The sequence below is a fragment of the Zosterops lateralis genome (genome assembly GCF_965231275.1).
Source record: "Zosterops lateralis genome assembly, chromosome: Z".
In the NCBI taxonomy this organism is placed as follows: Eukaryota; Metazoa; Chordata; class Aves; order Passeriformes; family Zosteropidae; genus Zosterops; species Zosterops lateralis.
Window position 1 is genome coordinate 74,293,149 of NC_139800.1, and position 19,843 is coordinate 74,312,991.

Consider the following 19,843-nt stretch of genomic DNA (forward strand, 5'->3'; position numbering starts at 1 on the left):
TATAAACTGAATGCAGAGTCCAGTGCAACCAAAAAGGGGAGTCTTTGTCTCCAAAATATTTTATTGTAATACTACATTGCAACATTATACTGTATTTTGGACAGAATATTGTGATCACTTCAAAAAAATTCAGGGAGGAATGACTTGACCAGAAGAATTAAGCTAAGACTTGATCTCTTCAGAAACAGTACTGCACTTGACAAATGTATAATTGTAAATATTAAACACCATCTCTGTGAAAGAGGAAACATTGGATCAACTGGATAATTATGCTAAAGAGGACAATTGATTTTTGTGGAAGTATCTTTACCTTGACTCTGAAATATTTTAGAGCTGTTTGGGGACTTGTGCTTTAGGAGAAACCTGATATATGCTCTTGCAAAGTCTCACCTCTTGAAAAAAGATGTAAACTGGAGTCCCTCAGTGTCCTCTCACTTAGTGTGTGTCCGAAGTGGTCATTTCTGTCACTGAAAAACAGAATTATTTTGTTTTAAATGCATTTTTCCCTTTAGCATGTCACAAGCAACGCAGCACTTGTTAATAATGTTGTAACATTCTTTCAGAGGAGCCTCCCTGAAATTTAAGTAAATTTCTCAGTGTGACTGCTGTCAGCTCTCATTATTGTTCAGTGATTTTCATCAAGCTTGTTAAACAAGATTTGCCTTTATAAATTCACATTCAATAGTTTTCTATTTTGCATGTGTTTTGTTCACCTTCCCAGTCACAGGGATCTTAGCCACAAGAGCAGTACTTACATCCTTGAACTTCTGCTTAATTTGCTGTTTTCACAACATATTAGGCTCTTTCTACCAGAGTGTCCTTTTTTTCCCCTGGTTTTGTTATATTTCAGGGCTCTGAGGAAGTTGAAAACAGACAATGGTCCAGTAAAATGGAGATCTCCTCTAGAAATGTTGCTCAGAACACTTGTATATGCCTCTTTTCTTAGGATTATTGGAAATGCTGCATATATTATTTATATTAATGTAAATTATTACTGAAAGAGATGAGAATCATCTCTTGCAATCAATCAGATGACATTGGGATTTTCAAAGGAAGGAAGAGGAGAAACCACAGTGTGTTCTCATAAATTCCATGGTGCAGATAACCAGATTATGGAGTCTCTTTAGTGCAGGAAAACATTCCTAGGAGACCCAACAGTGAAAACTTTGTAATGTTTTAAAAATAAAACCATAAATCTCTCTGATTTTAGTTTTGGCATGTATTGAAGTGCTGTATGTTAAGCTGTCTCCCATTTCAGATAGTGGCTATTCTTAAATCGATCTCCATAACACAATAGCTGTCTTGTAGACACCTTTGGACAGGCAATTAATTTTGAAATCTGACAAGGCAGAAATAAAGTCAATTTTAATTACTGTACAGGGTGCTTCTTTCAGCTGACTTTTACAAGTCTGTTAATTATTATTTTTAAATCTGTAATTTTTTTTATTTTTTTTTTTTGTATTTCTAAATGCAGGACACAGCTAATGAGGTTTCGAGATTTGTGGTCTCCAGAGAAGATTCAGACTCAACATCCAAAGAAGTATGTGTCAGCTTCTTATAGTCTCATATAAAACCTCAGTGTGGGTCCAGTAGATAAATATGAAAGATATTTTTATTATTATAACCCCAGAAATACAGCTTCAGTTCTCTGCCATTACAGATTTTCTGTCTGGTTTAGACAAGTAATTAATTTCTCTGCTATTCCAACTTTCTTTCCTAAAATTAGGATAATATTCCATGGCTGTATGAGGTGATAGTCTCCCCTGGTTGGTGGCTAAAGGTGCCCATGAGTAACAGTGCCAGTGGTGGTATAAATAATGCAGAGGGAAGAATGTTAAGTTGATAAAATTATGAATAATGTGCAATTTTTAGGGAGGCTGTGTTGGTGTAGAGAGTGTGCTGTGTGTGTGGAGGAATGCAAACCTTTTTCTCTGCAAAAGGGTTTGACCTTTCCTGTTAATGGAGTATAGAACAATCACTTTCTAATCTCAGTCTTTCCTGCTCTAATACAGGAATTCTGAAAGCTCAGCTCAGAAAATCAGCCCTCCAAAGCTGTTTGTTCAATTGATGTCGCTTGGCCCTGAGCAGGAAATAATTACAGTTTATCAGAAAAGGAAGAGTAATGAAATGTTTGTGAGTGTGGTATAAATTATTCAATATTGGCTATATTCTGCTACTGCTAAACTAGATTTGTTTGTGTTAAAGCCCTATTATTAGTAAATGCCTGACTTTAGGACTTATACACTAATTGAAAAACATCCTACTGAAACCTCAGGACATGTCTGTGTTTCTCAAAGCAGCACTGAGCTGACTCAATCTTGTGCAGTCCACAAAGTGCTATCTCTTGTTAAATGTTATTTCTAACATTTAACATATCCTTAAGTGCTAAGAATCTTTTCTGAGTGGTAGAAAATAGGTACTGTCAGGCTTTGTCAGGGTTAGAATCAAGATTTATCATGCAAGGAAGAATTCTACTCTTGAATCTACCATGCAGACATCACCACAGTAATTTCTTGTCAACGCAGGTCATAGATAATTGCATTTTGAGCTAAATTCTGTGCTGCTATGCATATTAAGCTTTGTGATTTAAACCTTCTGTCAACAAGATGCTGGCTGCTTTCTGGATAGAAGTTGGGCACACTTGGAAGGTGGGGTGTTTCTAAGTGCACTTTACATGTGGAATTAGTCATCAGTAGTAAAGAGAGCTAGAGGTAAACTGAACAGGCCTCAGAAAATGATGACTCTGATCCTAGTGTCCAAACCCACCTTAAAAAATCTAGTTTGGGTGGTGAAGTCCTTTTTACACATTTTTCCTCATCTCAAAGGAGTGAATTTCTCTTCCAGAGCTGAGAAAATGAGGAACTGGGGGGTTGCATCTATCACATGACAATATTGTGGGTTTAACAGGAGTGTTTGGGCTCTGGGAAGGGGGCTACTCCTCAAAAGAAAGAAAGGAAAACAGACTAGGAATAAATGGAAGTTAGGATTTTGAATTATGTTTGCTATCATGTGAGCACTTTTATTTTGCTCACCAGCAAGAGGAAATTGAACAAATTGCTCATTTGCCGCTGCGTAAGTGATTCTGAGATACAGACCATGTACCTCAGTGGCTTTCTTAATATAATGCCTTCATTATTGATGTCTAACATTGTGCAATATGATATTACTGAGATTAAAATAGGATTTTATACCATGCTCATGTTTTGTGAGTTAATTTTTTCTTTTTTTGTCTGCTCTCCAGGTCTTGAGCCTTCAGAGAACTAGGAACAAAGACAGAAATTTAGGGGAAAAGAAAACATAATCTAAATAAATAATTCTACTGATCTGACTTTTTAGAGGTAGCAAAACTCTTGGACTAGGACTGCTAAAATGGGGTGCCATATTTCTCTTTTTTGAACAGAATGCTCCTTCTCCATCTACCCTGCATTTGTCATCCATGCTAATAACTGGGTTGTTATGAAAATTTTTACATTTCAGTAACATGATTGCAAAGTAAATAATGATATTAAAAACCCAAACAACCCTGAAAACACTTATTCTTAATTCAGCCCCTTTTTTTTTTTTTCTTAAAAAACCCACAAGAAATGCTGGTTCAATTGCCACAGAACATTCTAAGATAGCAGTGAAGCAGAAGAAAGTCTGGAATGAACTGTGGGTTCTAGGGAGTCCTCTCCTCTGAGGTTATTGAAATAATTTACAATATCACTGTCATTTCTATCAGCTGTTAGGACATAAAAGGACAGCAGGATCAATAAATGACCAAACTCTTCTCCAAAAGTCCTGCCATGTTTAAGGATTGCAATAATATTACCATGGCACCTGGGGAAGCCATTTTGACAGCACAAAAAGTATAGTTTTTGTGCAGAAAGTAGGGTTGAAAACCTGGACAGAAAACTATAAGGTTCTAGATTTGCAATTTTAATACCTTCTAACTCTCAGTTTTCATTAGATTTGGCTCTTACTTGTACCTATTTTTTTTTTTTTTTTTTTGTTTGTTACACATTACAAATTGGTCGGGATTTTTCAAAAGAAATAAGGTTATTTTTACAATGTTGATTTCTAATCTTTTTTTTTCTAAAGTGACTAACTTAAAGCTTACCTACATAAATCCTAGAGATACAACCTGATGTCACAAAAATTGAGTTCTAATGAGAGTTATGAAATGCAATGAACCAAACACTCTGAAGAAAATGTTGCCCTGCAGGACCATGAGGATTCACAAAAAAAGCTCAGGTGCACAATGAAATCTTCCTTTTCATGGTGTAGATATTTTTGCTTTAACCATGGTTAGGCTTGTGCCTCCTTGATGAAGAATTAAAGGCAGATTAAAGCAATCAGAAGAAGTTTTAAGGGTCAGTCAGTGAAGTTTTTAAAAGCATCACAGTGTCCATGGGGAGACTTGTGGGAGCAGATGGAGGAAGATGCTCCATAATTTCTGAGAGGTTGCAGGAGACTTTTCCTAAGTTTCTAAAAATATCCATGACACAAACATATGTAGAATTTATTTTTCTTGGACACCTTTCACCGCTGCTTGTCACCCAATGTAATTGTATCTACTTTTTGCAGTCTTAATGGATTCATAGTAGGTTTAAATGCTACATTAGTATTCCTGTCAGATGTCTGTCAAAAGCACGACACATTTTGCAGAAAGTAAATGTTAGAGACATAAAATTCACATCAAAAATAGGGTCTGAATGTGGAGGCTTTTTAAAAAAACTTAAAGTCCCTGTATAAATGCATTGGATGGTAATGAAGAATACAAAAGAGATAAATTTTGAAAAGCAAATTAATTTTAACTATGCACAGATTTTTTTTTCTGGGCTTGCAGCATGACTTTATTTCAAGGTGAAAGATAAAACACAACTTTCTCCTCTTTTATGGGATATGACCCCATGCTTACAGGAAAAAAAAAACAAAACCACACACACAAACAAAAAAAACCAAAAAAAACCAAAAAAAACCCAAAAAAAACCAAAAAAAAAAAAAAAAAAAAAAAAAAAAAAAAAAAAAAAAAAAAACAACCAAACAAACAAACAAAAACCCACCACCAAAATCAGCTCTCTAATTCTTCACTATGCTCTGTGGCTCTGTGAGAGATGTTGTGAAAAAAACCTTGACCAATCTTTGGCTGTATTTGACCTGGATCATGAGGGGAAAACCATGGAGTATTCAGGCAGCAAAGCTTAAAATGTAGTCTTGAACAAGTATTTGCTGTTCTTGGCAGATCAAGCAGCAAACATGACATTTACTTTTGCTTAGGAGAAGAAAAGTCAGTATCAAACTTGCATTCAGTTGGAATAATGGAATATTCAGATGGAATATTCTTTGACTCCAGAAAGGGAAATTGCCTAAAATCTCAAAATTGCCAAAAAAAAAGCCGTGACTTTTTCCACTGTGTTTATATTTTGACTAACTCTCCAGACCCAACCACTCTAGAACTTAACTAAAATTAAACTCCACAAGCAAAGGAGTACCTTGTTCTGATGAGAACATTTTGAAAAATGAGATTTGCACAACACTGATAAATTCTCCGGTACTCAATGCACAGTGAAGGAAGTACAGCAGCAATTGCTGCAGCAATTATTTTTTATTTTAGATAAAAAGACAGTTTATTTGAACCTTCAATTCTAGAGTAGAAGACAATTTCCCATAAGCAGGTCACAGCTTATGTGAAAGAGACAAGATGTCCTGCTTATAAACTCATTTTGGCTACAGATCAAAATGCTGTTCATTTTGCAATGAACAGAAATATATGACATATTCTATATTTTTCTTTTTAAATTATGCATTTTAATATTTTGCTGACCTATGTTTTTTGTAGCATTAAGTCTGGAACCTGCATAGATTTTTTTTTTCCCTTCATTTTTCATTTGTTTTAATGAAAACTTCAGGACAGCTTGCTATGGAGGAAAACCTGGGCAACTTCTTTATGATCACAAGTGGACAATTAATATTTGTTCTTTATGTTTGCTATATAATATCTTGTCCCTAATGAGATTATTACCTATTAATTTGCCAGTGATAGGTAGCTAATGCATATTATTATATTAACAACTATTAAGAACTATTATCTAAGTAACCCTTAGCAACTTGAAATGTTTGTTCTCCTAGTTAATGTTGGTCAGAGTAGAAAATGATCTTCACAGTAGAGTTAAGATGTAATTAATAGGTAAGACTTGGCTCAAAGGGCTAGTTTTTAATATTTATGTCACAAACAAGCAAAATCTCTGAGATGAAAAAATTGGTCTGAGGACAAAATAGAGACACAAAAAGAGGAATTACTCTTTTTAACTGCAAAAGACTTTGGGGTTTTTTTTCCCATTGAAAAGTAAGTATATATTTCTTAATGAGGAAAGGGAGGGAGAAGTTTTCTTGTTGGTTAGTTTTCACTTTCCATAAATAACTTGTGAGGAGGAGGAGCATACTGCCACTAAATAAGTAATTATGCAAAGCTGTGTTTGCAAATAAACTAAGTTTAGGATGTATTTATTCATTTCAAGCAGTGAAGTTCATGTTGAGGCCCAAGATGTAGATAAATTACCTCATGTAGTGCTCTCTCTCCTTAAATTCTTAATGAGTTTTATATATATCTACATTCAGGTGATATTTTCATAGGATTATCTACTTAAACTCCATTTTATATTTCATTAGGAGCAGTAGGTCACTCAGTTCTCTTAACTACCTAGAAGTTTGGGTTTTTCCTATGTAAATAATTTTAAATTATCAGCAAAGAATTTAGTCAGATTTAATTAAATCAGAATCTTAAAATCCCTCTGTAATTACTTTGTAGCCAACTTTTATTTTGCTGATGGTGGCAACTAAAATTTTGTTCTCCACATCATTTTTGAGGAGAAGTTTTCAGAGAATGCTTGAGTTCAATTTTCAGAGGAGTTATTTTATTTATTTAATTGCCCTAAACTCCCTAACACTTAAACTTTTACTTGGGATCTGCCTCCTTCCGCTTAATTTTTTCTTTCTTTTCTTTCTTATTTTTGAATGATTTTCTGGTTATAGAAATGTATCATTTGCCTTAGATTTATTGGGACCTTGTGAAGCTTGACAGCTAAATTTGACTTTAAATTTGTGTTGCGAAGCAACAGATTAGAAACTTCTTATGACATAGCCAAGAAATAAAAAAACTCTGAGCAGAATAATTGGAGACAGCTGAAATGATCAGAGCACAAAAGATACAGGGAAGGAGACTCACACAAGATTTCAATTTTTTTCTGCTCAATCAGGCAAAGCAACAAATAGTAGAAAAAAACAGTCTGTTTTTCTCAAATTTGACACAAAGAACAGGTCTTTCTGTGCTAACCTTTCATTTCTCACTTTTGTGTCAGCCAATTTCTGCTCTGATGGGCAAGAATGCAATGGCACCCACCTGTCACACAGGCTGGTCCTCTTTCCAAATTTACCTGTCAGTAAGGAAGCAGTTCCCTTCTAACAAAAACATAAAGCAGTGTTCCTGAAGTTTGGAACCAGAATATGCAGTACTTAGAATGAATGCAGAGATTTAATATATTTTTAAATAAAGGGTGACAGCTCAATTATTGCACGTATCTGTGCAGTGTCAGATTCGGTGATATTCTTTTTTCTTATCTGTTTATTTGAAAGCAATGATTCTTTCATTTTCAGGCATCTCCTGCCTGACATTCCTCAAAAGTGTATTAAACCTTTAGCAAACAATTTCTCGCTTTTTTTTTTTTTTTTTTTTTTTTTTTTTTTTTTTTTTTTTTGGTAAATCACAGGTTTTCTAAAGTGCACAATTCAGTCCCTGAAAATGAAGCCATTTTGATGGTGTAGAAATTTGTGCAAGAACATCAGTGAATGCATGTAGTTATTTATTCCGATAAAAAGCAGAAAAAGAATTATCTTTCTCTTCTAAATCATCGTGGTGGGATGGCCTTTGCTACTGAATGCATCGCTGCTCTTTGGATATAAATATGGTGTTAAGGATGGATTTGGAAGGAAGATGATTCTTGCTCTGTGCTTCATAACATTCTCCAAGGCTTTTCCTGAGAAATGACAGGAGTGGTTAAAAAGTGCAGCTATCTGTCAGAAAGGATGCAGATTTTTTGAAACCTTAGAGGGAACCAAGAGTGATCTACATGATTAAAATGGTTTCAAAGTGCAGGACTAAGTAGAAAATATTTTTCTTCAAGGAAACACTAAAACCTGGAAATTGCAAATGACAGATTGTGGAAAAGGCATTCCAATACGTCTGTGGCAGTCTTCAGCAGCTACTGAGGTTATGCTGAAATCAGCAGAAATATCCTTGTTGGCAAAGGGCAAGGGTAGCTTGTGAGAATTCCTTAATGCATAACACCACCAGAAAAGCAAATAAGCTTTGTGAGACAAACTAGTGAAAGGCAGGAAGAGACAGCCCTACAAACAGGCATTTGTTTAAAGAAGACCTCTAAAAATTCACACCTTTGAAAAGCTGATGTCAGGCATGGCAGGAAATCGCCAGGCTTTTGAAAATGGTGAATGTCTAAGGACACACAAGTTCAACACAGACTTTTAGATTTTAGGAATCTACATGTGGTATATTTACACAAGACCCAATAACTCACTTGTTGTAAAACTATAGAATCACAGAATGGTTTGGGCTGGGAGGGCCCCTTAAAGCTCATTTCATTCCATCCTCACCCCTGCCATGGGCAGGGACACCTTCCACTGTCCCAGGCTGCTCCAAGCCTCAGTGCCCAATCTGGCCCCGGACACTACCAGGGATCCAGGGACAGCCACAGCTTCTCTGGGCACCCTGTGCAAATGGCTTTTGAAAACATCTGTTTTGCAACATCAACACACTTTTATAATCTTTTGCTTGCAAAGTCCAAATTTTGTCCACAGTCAACCTTATTTTTCTCTCCTAACACTACAGAGGCTGTAAACAAGGCTGCTGTCCAACAAAAGTAGTTCAAATATTCTTCAGACAAGAGTACAGCATAAAACATGACACAATCTCTGAAGATAAATTAGTTTGCCTTGACATTTCTCAAAACCTCATTGTTATTTTAGGTGAGAGAAAGAAAAGGAATTTTATTGGAAGATGCACTTAAAACAAGCATATTATACTGTGTTTAGAGATACTAAACTTCCTATAAAGGTATATAATTCAAAAAGTATCTAATTTGATTAAATTCTGTTTGGATATAATCTCCATACCTTTAACTGAATAGTTTTGATTATGATATATCATCCCAGGGAACATTTTTAATATGAAAGATCTATGGTTGGTTTTAAAGAATTTTCATCCTCAAAACACACATTGGTACTAAAAAAACAAAGGCAGTGAACTGAACCAAACCCTGTTGCTTTTACATAATGAAACATAATTATTCAGTAAATGTAAAAATCATTTTATTCTGGCAAAAACCCCTGTTTTATTATGTTTTGTCAGATTGAGAGTGGAAAGAAGTTGAAACACTGAGTAGTTTCCAAATACATGGAAAATAAAAGGGTGTGAAAAAAACTCTTTGTCATGATGCATAAATGGGAGATTAAGTGTTTATATGATTTGGTCAGGGTCCACAAAAAAGCTGGTGGCAGGGGTTCCCTGCCTTTTGTTTTCGTCACTTGCCCATTGTTCCGAAGACACCTTGGGTTTTTTATTCCCACAACTTATAATAACAAATTCCTTTCTAAAAATTCTTACAGTAGTGATCAAACAACAGCTCCGCTGTTTTGGAATTGAGAGTGATTTAATACATACTAATTTACTGTGATATAATCATATAAAATACAATTACCATTGAGAATGAGTTTTAAATTAGTTATAAACAAATTGAAATAATTTGGAATCATTTAAAATAACTGCATCTGGCAAAGATTTGCTGTAGCAGCTCCACCACAGGATTTCTGATTTAGCCTGCTCTTTCTGACTGACATATTCTTTTTTCTTAGCATGAAACCTTGGGTGGTGGATTATGATTGTAATTGAGTACATTTTAATTAAAATTAAAATATCACATGAGGTTTTTTAGAGTGGAGAATGGCGTTGCAATCAAAATATATATTTTAAAAAAATCAAATTATTATGTCACAAGTGATTGAGTGCTGGAAATTTTTTTTGCAGTTTGAAACAAGGAAATGGCTTTGATTTTCTCCTGTAGTTATAGCTGACAACATTTCTGTGCCATGTCATTACTGGTCCAGGACTTGGGTGTTGAACTGATGCCTTGAGAAGGCTGACTTGGAACAGAGACTGGATGGAGCTAAGAGAATAAAGTAAATATTTATTAAAAGGCCTTTAAGGGTACACCTTGGGCAGGACAAGAACCTGGCCAGGGCTATACCCAAGGTGGACCCAAAATGGTCACAAAATGGACAACCAGTCATGAGCTCTTACACTTTATTAAGTTTTGGTCTCTTTGCATATTGGGTTTAATTGTCCAATTACAGCTTCAGATTATGAAGTCCCATCCTCCTTGTTTTCTCTCTTCAGTCCAGAGTTGTTTGTGCTTTTGGGCCTGAAACTTGTAATGGTTGTCCTTGGTCTCAGGCTGGAAAAGGATTTGTTTTGTCCACCCACTCTGTGAAGAGAGCTGACTAACACTCAATATGAGGCTCAGAACTGCACACCTGGGCAGCACAGAATCTGACAAACATGAAAGATAAAACTTAAGGCATCATTTTGCCACTTCAGTGAATGCCTCTGCAGGTGATTTTAGCTCTAAGGTATAAGGATACCTTCCTGTGCTTAAAGAAAAAGGAAAACCAGTGAAATTTGTCATTAATTTGAGGCAGATTTTCCACCAGCTGAAGCATATCTGCATTGTGATATGTTGTCCTTTTGCCCAAGGTCCTGTTGTTTCTGTAGCCCATGGTGGTATCATTTCAGAATTATGCTCTTAACCCTATCGAGATGCTTACTCAAATTTTTCCTCCAACCTTTTACCTGTGTATATATAATGCAAATGGATAATTGAAAGCCTTTTTTCAAAATTAAAAAAAAAAGAGAAATATATATAGGCATTCATTCTCATAAATAAATACCTCTGGTGCACCAGAGGCATTTTTCTTTACCTTCTGCCTCATTGTCTTCCTGAGGTATGTACAGATTTGCACTGTGTCATGATTTGTCATGTCTTACTGCTTCATTAACCTTTAGTGTGGTGGCATTTCCCAGATTGCCTGCAGAGTTATTTCAGATGAATATGTCTGTGTAGATAGGCAATGTCAAATATTGCAGCTTTCTGCTTAAAATATTGTTATTTGCTATCACTAGGGACATTATTCATTGGAATAGAGGTTGCTGAGACTCCCAGGTCCACGCTTTTCTAGTGGCTTGCTTTTAACCCCAGCTTTGAGCATCCAAAATCAATGCAAGCCTTGTTTTGCTTTATTTGGAGAAGTTTTGTGACATTGAACTAGCTGTAACTTGAAAGAAAAGCTGTTTTCAGTGCTTGTTTGTCTATTTTTCACTAGCCAAGAACCTGCTTGCCTATTTGATGTAGCCATGACTGTTCTGCAACATGCAATAATGAAGCTCCTTTAATAAAAAAGAATATAAAGCTTCCTTTCTTAGTCTTGAAGTGGTGACAAGAAAATATTTCTTAAAAAAATAAACAAACAACTTGAAAAATCTCTTAATTGTCCCCTGTCAGAACAGGTTATTTCACTTATTGAAACAGGATGGATTGGAAGCCATTTTAACTAAGACGTTTTAATTGAATCCTAAATTTTCTTAAAAGGACAAAAAATCAAAAGTTAACAAGATACTTCAAATGGTTCCTTTTTCTTTGTTTCTTTATCTGTTTAAGTAATCTATTGATAATCTCCAAGTTCTTTTAGCCTCTGCTTGTATTTTTTAATGCAACATTGCTGCCATGATAACCTGCTGCATTTATAACCTGGACTGTAATGTTCAGGAAAGGAGAATAAATTCATAATTTTTTCTTCTGAACTCTAAATTTCAGCAAAATTAAAGAAAGGTTCATGAGGATCAAAAAGGGGGACAATGGATACATGTAAATAAAATTGTAAAACCGTTTCCCCTTCTGTGACCTTCAACCCAACAAAAATACAGATGTTGAAAATATCTTGGGAAGACATTAGAGAAATTACATTCATTCAGATAATCCCATCAAACACTTTAGATAGGACTGGCAGCTATTTAACACCCTTAAAAAAAAAACAACTTGACAGATCTAAACAGTGGAAAACAAGTCAGTGTTTCACACCTTTTCAGCATAAAACAAGTGAAGGTTGACATGTTTTTAATACCTAACAATGAAAATATAATTTAAAAAAGTGCTGAGAAATTTTCAATAAAACATGAAAATGTTATGAAATATCTACAAAAGTTTAAAATATATATATACTTACTGAAGGTCAGTAAAAGAGTTAATGACAGTAGTGGTACTGCTTAAAATAATGTGAGAATCATAAAGATAATAACTTCTGGTGAAGAGCAGTTCTGGGAAATAAAATGATTATATGGGAGGTAAGTAATAAGGATTTAGTAAAATATAAACCATTAAATCTTCGTAATTATCAGGTTAAAGAAGGTTAGGATTATTACAGTAGCTGTAAAAAGAGGAGGAGTATTCCTGAAATTGTAATGCTTGATTTACAAACTTGAATATTCACAACTTTAAAAAGAGTATTTTATTATTTAAATTTATTCCTATATAAGTATTTGAAAACCTTTATAAAGCTTCTGTTTCAATTTTTCCCCCCCAATCTTCATCTTTTCAAATTAATGTAGTGGTAATAAATTATATATATAGTTAATTTTATATTTAATAATAAATATTTGTAGATAAGTGAGGCAAGTACATCAATTAGCACAAATTAACATACACTATTATAGATTGCTTACTTAATTGCTTATTACTATATAATTGCTTACAATTATCAGAGCACCCACTGAAGTAACAGAACATATATGCTAATTAATGGAATCACCAATAGTAGTATCTTGGGCTCATCCAATAAATCCTCCCAGTTCGTCACAGAAAACAGTGTGTAGGGATGGTACAAAGCCACCCTGTATTCTGTTTTTGGGTCAAAACCATGTTGCCCCAAGGCAGATCTGTTAATTTTGTCTGCTTGCCCGAACTTTACATCCAAACTCTGCAGTTAATCAGGTGAGGACCTGAAAGTGCAGTGAGAGCCCATCAGAGAGAACAGAATTTGTCGGGCAAGAGCTGGGAGCCCAAACCCCTGTGCTGGGCTGAGCCCCAGCGTGGGCAGCAGGGGAGGGGGATTCTGCCCCTCTGCCCCCTCAGCTCAGAGCCCACCTGCAGAGCTGCCCCAGCCCTGGGCCCAGCACAGCAAGGAGCTGGAGCTGCTGCAGCCAGGCCAGAGGAGGCTCCAGGATGAGCAGAGGGATGGAGCAGCTCTGCTGGGAGGAAAGGCTGGCACAGCTGCCATTGTTCAGCCTGGACAGGAGAAGCTTTGGGCTGACCTCACTGTGCCCTTGCAGGGCCTCAAGGGGCTGCAGGAAACATGGAGAGAGACAATTGCCAAGGGCTGGAGGGCCAGGACACAGGGAATGGCTTCCCAGTGCCAGAGGGCAGGGCTGGGTGGGATCTTGGGCAGGAATTGTTCCCTGGGAGGGTGGGCAGGCCCTGGCACAGGGTGCCCAGAGAAGCTGTGGCTGCCCCTGGATCCCTGGCAGTGCCCAAGGCCAGGCTGGACACTGGGGCTTGGAGCAGCCTGGGACAGGGGAAGGTGTCCCTGCCCATGGCAGGGGGTGGCACTGGGTGGCCTCTGAGGTCCCTTCCAGCCCAAACCATTCTATGGTCCCATGATTCTATAAGCAGGTTCTTCTGACTTCATTACCGCCCACCCTGAAGGCTTTTCATCTTTCCACCATTGCTGGTTAGCCATCAATGCATCCTGATCCCATTAAAAAAGTTCTAATATTCTGCACAAAAAAATTTGGGATTTTTGCCAAAAGTGCGAAAAGAAATGGAAGACAAATAGATGTGAGATATAGGCTTAGTTTTCCCATTTTTGCCATTTGGAAAGCTAGTAAAGAGGTATAAGGGTGTCTAAATATTTCTGAGCCTGTTTGGGTGCAGTCGCCTGTCATGGAAAGGTCTTTTTTTATTTTTAAGGGTAGTGTATTATATTAACATGGAAATTTTAACAAATTCTTTCATGTAATCCAAATGTATTTTCACATCAGAATTTTATGGGTGACCCTTCTCCCTTTCCCTCCTTATTTAGAATACAGAATACACAACACGGATGTCTCTTAATAGAAAAATAAATAGTATTTACTGCAGAGCCATTAGAGAGTTAAGTGGCAGAATCTATCATTGCCATACTTCTTATTTTTTACTCTATCTTTACCTATGAAATTAATTGCACAGTTATCTCATTATCCTCTGTGACCAGGCAGTACAGTAAATAAATGCTGAGTCAGACCTCAGGTGAGTAAAGCTGTGGTATTACCTTGACTCTAGATGAAGGAGTGGTGCCTTCACCCAGATGTGTGGACTGAAGTGAGAGTGATCTATTGTTAAGTACATGTGGAAAATTAAATATTGTTAATGTATATTTTTAAAATAACTCTCATGATTTATAAAAAGTGAATGTGCAGTGTTTGTTCTCTAAGGGTTCGTGTAAAAGTTTTGGGAAAAGCAATTAAAAATCAAAGATAATTTAGCTTTTTTGATAAATTTGATATAAAATGCAAGAGGTTTTATCTTAGGATCTACAGATTGTCTTACAATATACAATTCTTTTCAAATTTTCCTAAAAAATGAGTTTTTAAGAAAATGTGTACTTTTTTACACAGGGTCATTTCCACTCTGCTAATTTTTGCTTTGTGAAGTAAATATGGCTTGAGGTACTTGTGTATGATGATAGTGGTGAACAAATGCCTGATTCTTCTGCTAAAGAAAGAAAAAAACAATCCTACATATTCTGCCCTTCACCAATCACAGCTAATCACAGTTGTCAACAGCTAAATCTGTTCCGGAACCAAAAACCAGCATTCTCACATTCTCATAAGGCCCTCTGTTCTCTCTCTTCTCTTGTGCTTTGAGTGCAATAAAAACCCAATTTTGGTTAACAATCAAATTTAACCTTAAAAATACCTTTTGCATTAAAAAAAGCATGCAACACATGAATCTATTCACTAGTGTATTCAATATTGTTGGTTCACTAGAATTTATATTAATGACCTGTTAAGAATCAGTGGAAGAATTAGCATGCTAAGAGGCAAATATTATTCAAAAATGGTGTTTTAAGGAAAGGGTTTCATTGGAGATGGCAAAAAGAATTTTTAAGCTGGCCATAACTTAGCAGCAAGTTTTATTTTAAAGTATCATATAATACATAGAAATATGGGTCTTTTTTTGATGAAAGAAAGTGTTTGCTATGAAAATGCTCACTTGAAATTGCTGTAAGTATACAAGAAATGATGGATGGGAATAATTTCAAGGCATTCAGGAGTGACATTTAGATGGATATTTATCTTAATGTAGGAGAATTACAGTGGTCTGAGAATCACTAGAACAAACAGTTTCCCTGTACAATTTCCTTAATATTTTATTATAAGATTTCCATAAGGTTTTACTACCAACAAAAATCTTAATATTTCAGATTGTATTCTAGTTAAGGCATACCTTCATGCATATTTGCTTTTCAATTTAGATATGAAAATGATGTGATAAAAATAATTGCATGATACAGGAATGGCAAAAACAGAAAAAGGAATATATGAAGAAGAAGAAAAAAGAAAAAAAAGGAGAAATTTATTTCCTGCTTTGCGTTTTTCCTGCTTGCCTGAGAGATAGGGCTAGTGGCGATGCTCTTGTCAATGGCATGAGTAGATGGCACAGGAAGGAAGATCAGTGTAGACAATTTCCCACTGCTGAGTGGTTTCCAGGTGCTCAGACAGTACCTGGGGACCACTTCAAGTTGCAGTCAAGCATTTCCAGGATGCCATTCTGAAAAAAATTTCCTTACTGAAGTTTCCTATGAATAGGTGCAGTTTTAGGTCTTCACCCAGCATCTGTTAATACTTCTGAAAGGCAAGGAGGCTTTCCCATACAAAAGGGACTTTTTGCATCCAAATTCTCTTTATGCTCTCTCACATGAAATGCTTGTTTCAATTTTTCTCTGCTCTACAACAAAATCTCTTGGAGAACTTTCACTTAGTAAAAGACTTGGTGTCCTAGCTTTCCCTCACACCTCAGAAATTTTGTAGGAGCAAGTAAATAATCAAATGGATTTGGAGGCTGCAGTGGTTGCAGCAAATACCTTGAGATCATTTCAAAGGAGGAAAACAGGGTAATATTTCTGGGAAGATGAGGTACTTGGGTGTCTGAATGTTCAAACTTTGAATGCAAATGCGATCCTGTGTGTGGATTTCAGTCTATTCCTCAACCCTTGAACAATTTCAGTTGCTTAATAACATTTCTCCACAATTTACCCAAGAAAGCCTGTAACCCTATTTCATAAACTTTAACTGCAAGCCAGACATAAATTGGGATTTAAGACTCATTTTATTGTTGCTGTTCTTTTATTTATCTCTCATGATACATAGATTTGTACTTACTGTGGTTGTGTGATAAATTACATCTAGAAGGAAGTTATGTCTCAGTTTTTATGTTCAGTACCATATATCTCATTTCATTACTTCACTCTCTGTACTGTGTGGTGGACGAAGGGAGAGCATAGGTGGACTACCCTTATATTCAAGTTGATGGCCTATAATTTTAAACAGGCGCCCGAGTCTTGCTTTTTTTTCCTTTTTACAATAATTTTCCTGTAATGTGCTGATCTGTGGATTATATGGATTTATATCTTGTATTTCACAATTGTCAACTTTCAAAAGGCTTAGAGCATCTTGAAAGTTTTTAATGGAGTTCCAGACCCTGACCTTCATTTACCTTTGCATGTGCACAGAGTCCTCATCCCCCAATTAAACTGTTAATTTTTAAAGGATTTTTAAAAAAAACTATTTATTGCATATTTCTTCCCTCATTTCACTGAATATTGATATTTATCTGCAAGCATTATGTACGGAAGTATGTACAAGATCAGTATCAAACATACAACAGGTGCAAACTATTCCGTTTCCAAAGCTGTGGAAAAAAAAAAAAAAAAAAAAGATTAAAAAAATTAATTTCTAAAAGCTTAGGCTTTTTTGATTACTTATTTCCATGGCACAATGTATTGCCTTATAATTAATAAGTGGCTACTAATAGAATGGAGTCAAGAAGTCCAGTGCTTTGTGCAAGAAGGATTACTATACCATATATAAAGCAAATATGAAATTATTGGTTCTTACTGAGAACAAGGTAACAGTAGGTCTGTTTTTTCAGAGCACTATATCATTACATATCCTGCTGTCTTTCTGGCAAACCCCACACTTTATTTTTCAGGGTTGAATCATTAGGCTTGCATTTGATTTCTGTGAAAAAAGCATCTCATTCCAGCTGGGCTGAAGTTCCACAGCAAAGTCGTCATTAACTTGGACCTTGTCTTATACGAAGTGGCATACAAGTTTCGTGGGTTTTTTTCAACAATTCCCTTCTGAAAACAAAATTTATCCTTCCATTATAGTCTTACACAAGTTGTTTTCTGACTTCCTCAGTAAATCTGTGGCCTTTGGGTCAATTTGTTCTGACAGGGTGTACAATCATGGTCTAAATATAATTTTTCTAACCATGTTTCCAAGCATGAATGTCAACTGCTCTCCCCAGTTCAACTGGGAAATGACCCAGGAGCTGAAATTTTTTAAGGGAAACAAGATGACTCTGAAAAACCCAAAGAATTTTAGAAATTCCTGCACCACCCTGTTGGCTGGACAAGCCTCTTTCTGTGTCTCTCAGGCGCTTCAGTTTCAGTCAGAGTTTAGGTGGGATGAAAGATCTATGGGGGACAGAAAGAGCTATAGATGACAGGAAGTTCCCGTGCACATGAGGCTGGGAAACTCCATTCCCAAAGCCAAGCTACAGGAAATTAAATCTTTCTTCAAGTTTTATTTGTCATCAAAAGGATTTCCACTGAAATACTCATCTCATTCTCCTTTCTGTCCACCACTTGACCAAATATATTAATTGGAGCAATGGGAAAGTGCCTTAGTAATTTATTTGAATGGCTGAAGGGCTTTGTGTTTGGCTAAAATACATCAAAATGGCAAGATTTTACCTATTCTATTGTGTTTCTGACTGTTTTTCTCACAAAGGCTTAAAACTAAAACTAGAGAGCCATGAAGGAGCAATATTTTGAAAAAAAACCCAGCTCAAAATTTTTAATAACAGATCATGTGCTTTTGAAATCTCAATGGTTTCTTCTTGATTTCATCTGTCCCACTGTTAATTCTTTTATGTTTCTTTAAAATAAATCAGGGGCACAAGATTAAATCAATGTTAAAGTGGCACAAGATTAATTCAAATGTTAAAAATAGAACATATTGCACTCTCTGCTATTTGATCATGTGCAGCAATATGTGGCCAGTTCACCTGGGAAAAGTGTTGTCTCTGCCAATAGGAAACATTTAGGTGATCTTTAAGGTTCCTTCTAACTTAAATAATTCTGTGATTCTCTGTTCTTTATTATCAGCAACTATCCCTTTGACATGTCTGCATTTTAATGGAGTCATAAGGACTGCACTTTGGAAATAGAATTTATGATCAACTGGATAAGAAATGTCAAAATGACCATAATCTGGGAGTACTGAAAATGACATTAATTTATAAACTAGTAGAGGTAGTCACAGGCTTCTAAGTGTCTTGTGAAAACTTGCAGATATCTTCCATATTCATTTAGCTGCTGCTTAAAAAAATTGTGTAACATCACATTTAATAGCAACAAAATAAATCAAATAAGCACTTAAAGTGTTTTCTTAGGCATTTAACTCAAGGAGTGCTGAAAGCAGGAGAAGCTAAGAAGCAGCAAACCTCTGGTTTATGCACAATTCAATGTTATCTAAATAGCTCTAAAAGATTTATAAGTTCTATTTGTGTATTTGCTTGAGAAATGACACAAGGACCTTCCTGATTTGCAAAAACCTCACTCCTGCTGGCTGCTAATTAGTTGTATAGCACCAGGGATGATTCATGAGTTCACGACTGCCTAACATGCTGGAATATGCTATATATAAGCCCTGTTTATACTCTCATAATATGGCTGAACATGGCTTCTTTTCAACTTTAAAGCTTCTGACAAATCAGCATATTTAAACCATTTAGCCTGAGTAAGTATACTAGTCTATCAGGTGAAGAAGATACACTAAGCCTATTTTTCTTTTGAACTTGCTCATCAAAGAAGCTTGCACACCCTTTAATCTGTGTTGAGGGAATGTGTAGTGTTTGCTGTATAAATCAGCAGCAGGCTATAGAGCTGTCTTATTTTCACAGTGCCAAAAGCTGAAAATTACCAGGCTGTGCATGTGAAATCTCTGCTGTTGATGTATTAGAGGAGCACTGAAAGGAGAGGTAGGTAACTTCTGTTACTGAATTAATTTTTTTCTACCTCAAAGAAAAGGCAAAAGGGAAAAGGATGAAAGAGACCTACACAGTTTTTTAATCCTATGGTAGAAGAAGGGATGGGTGGACTTTGAGGAAATGTGCAGGCACATATTAATAAGCAATTTCTACATTCTAGTAATTAAAAAAAAAAAAAAAAAATCACTGTTGTGCAGCTCTTGACACATGAAAGAAGTGCCAAATATCTTTTTGGTCAATTTTTGTGCTAGATAATACAATTACAATCTCTCAAACCGAAAAGTTTGCTGCATCTTTTGAAAGTGCCAGTTCTCTTGGACTTCCCCACCAAAAGTCCCACCCAGGAAGATTTTACTAACGTTTGTGTAACTTGTTTCCATGCTACAACTGCCAGGAGAGAGCTCTAAGATGATTTGATTATTAAA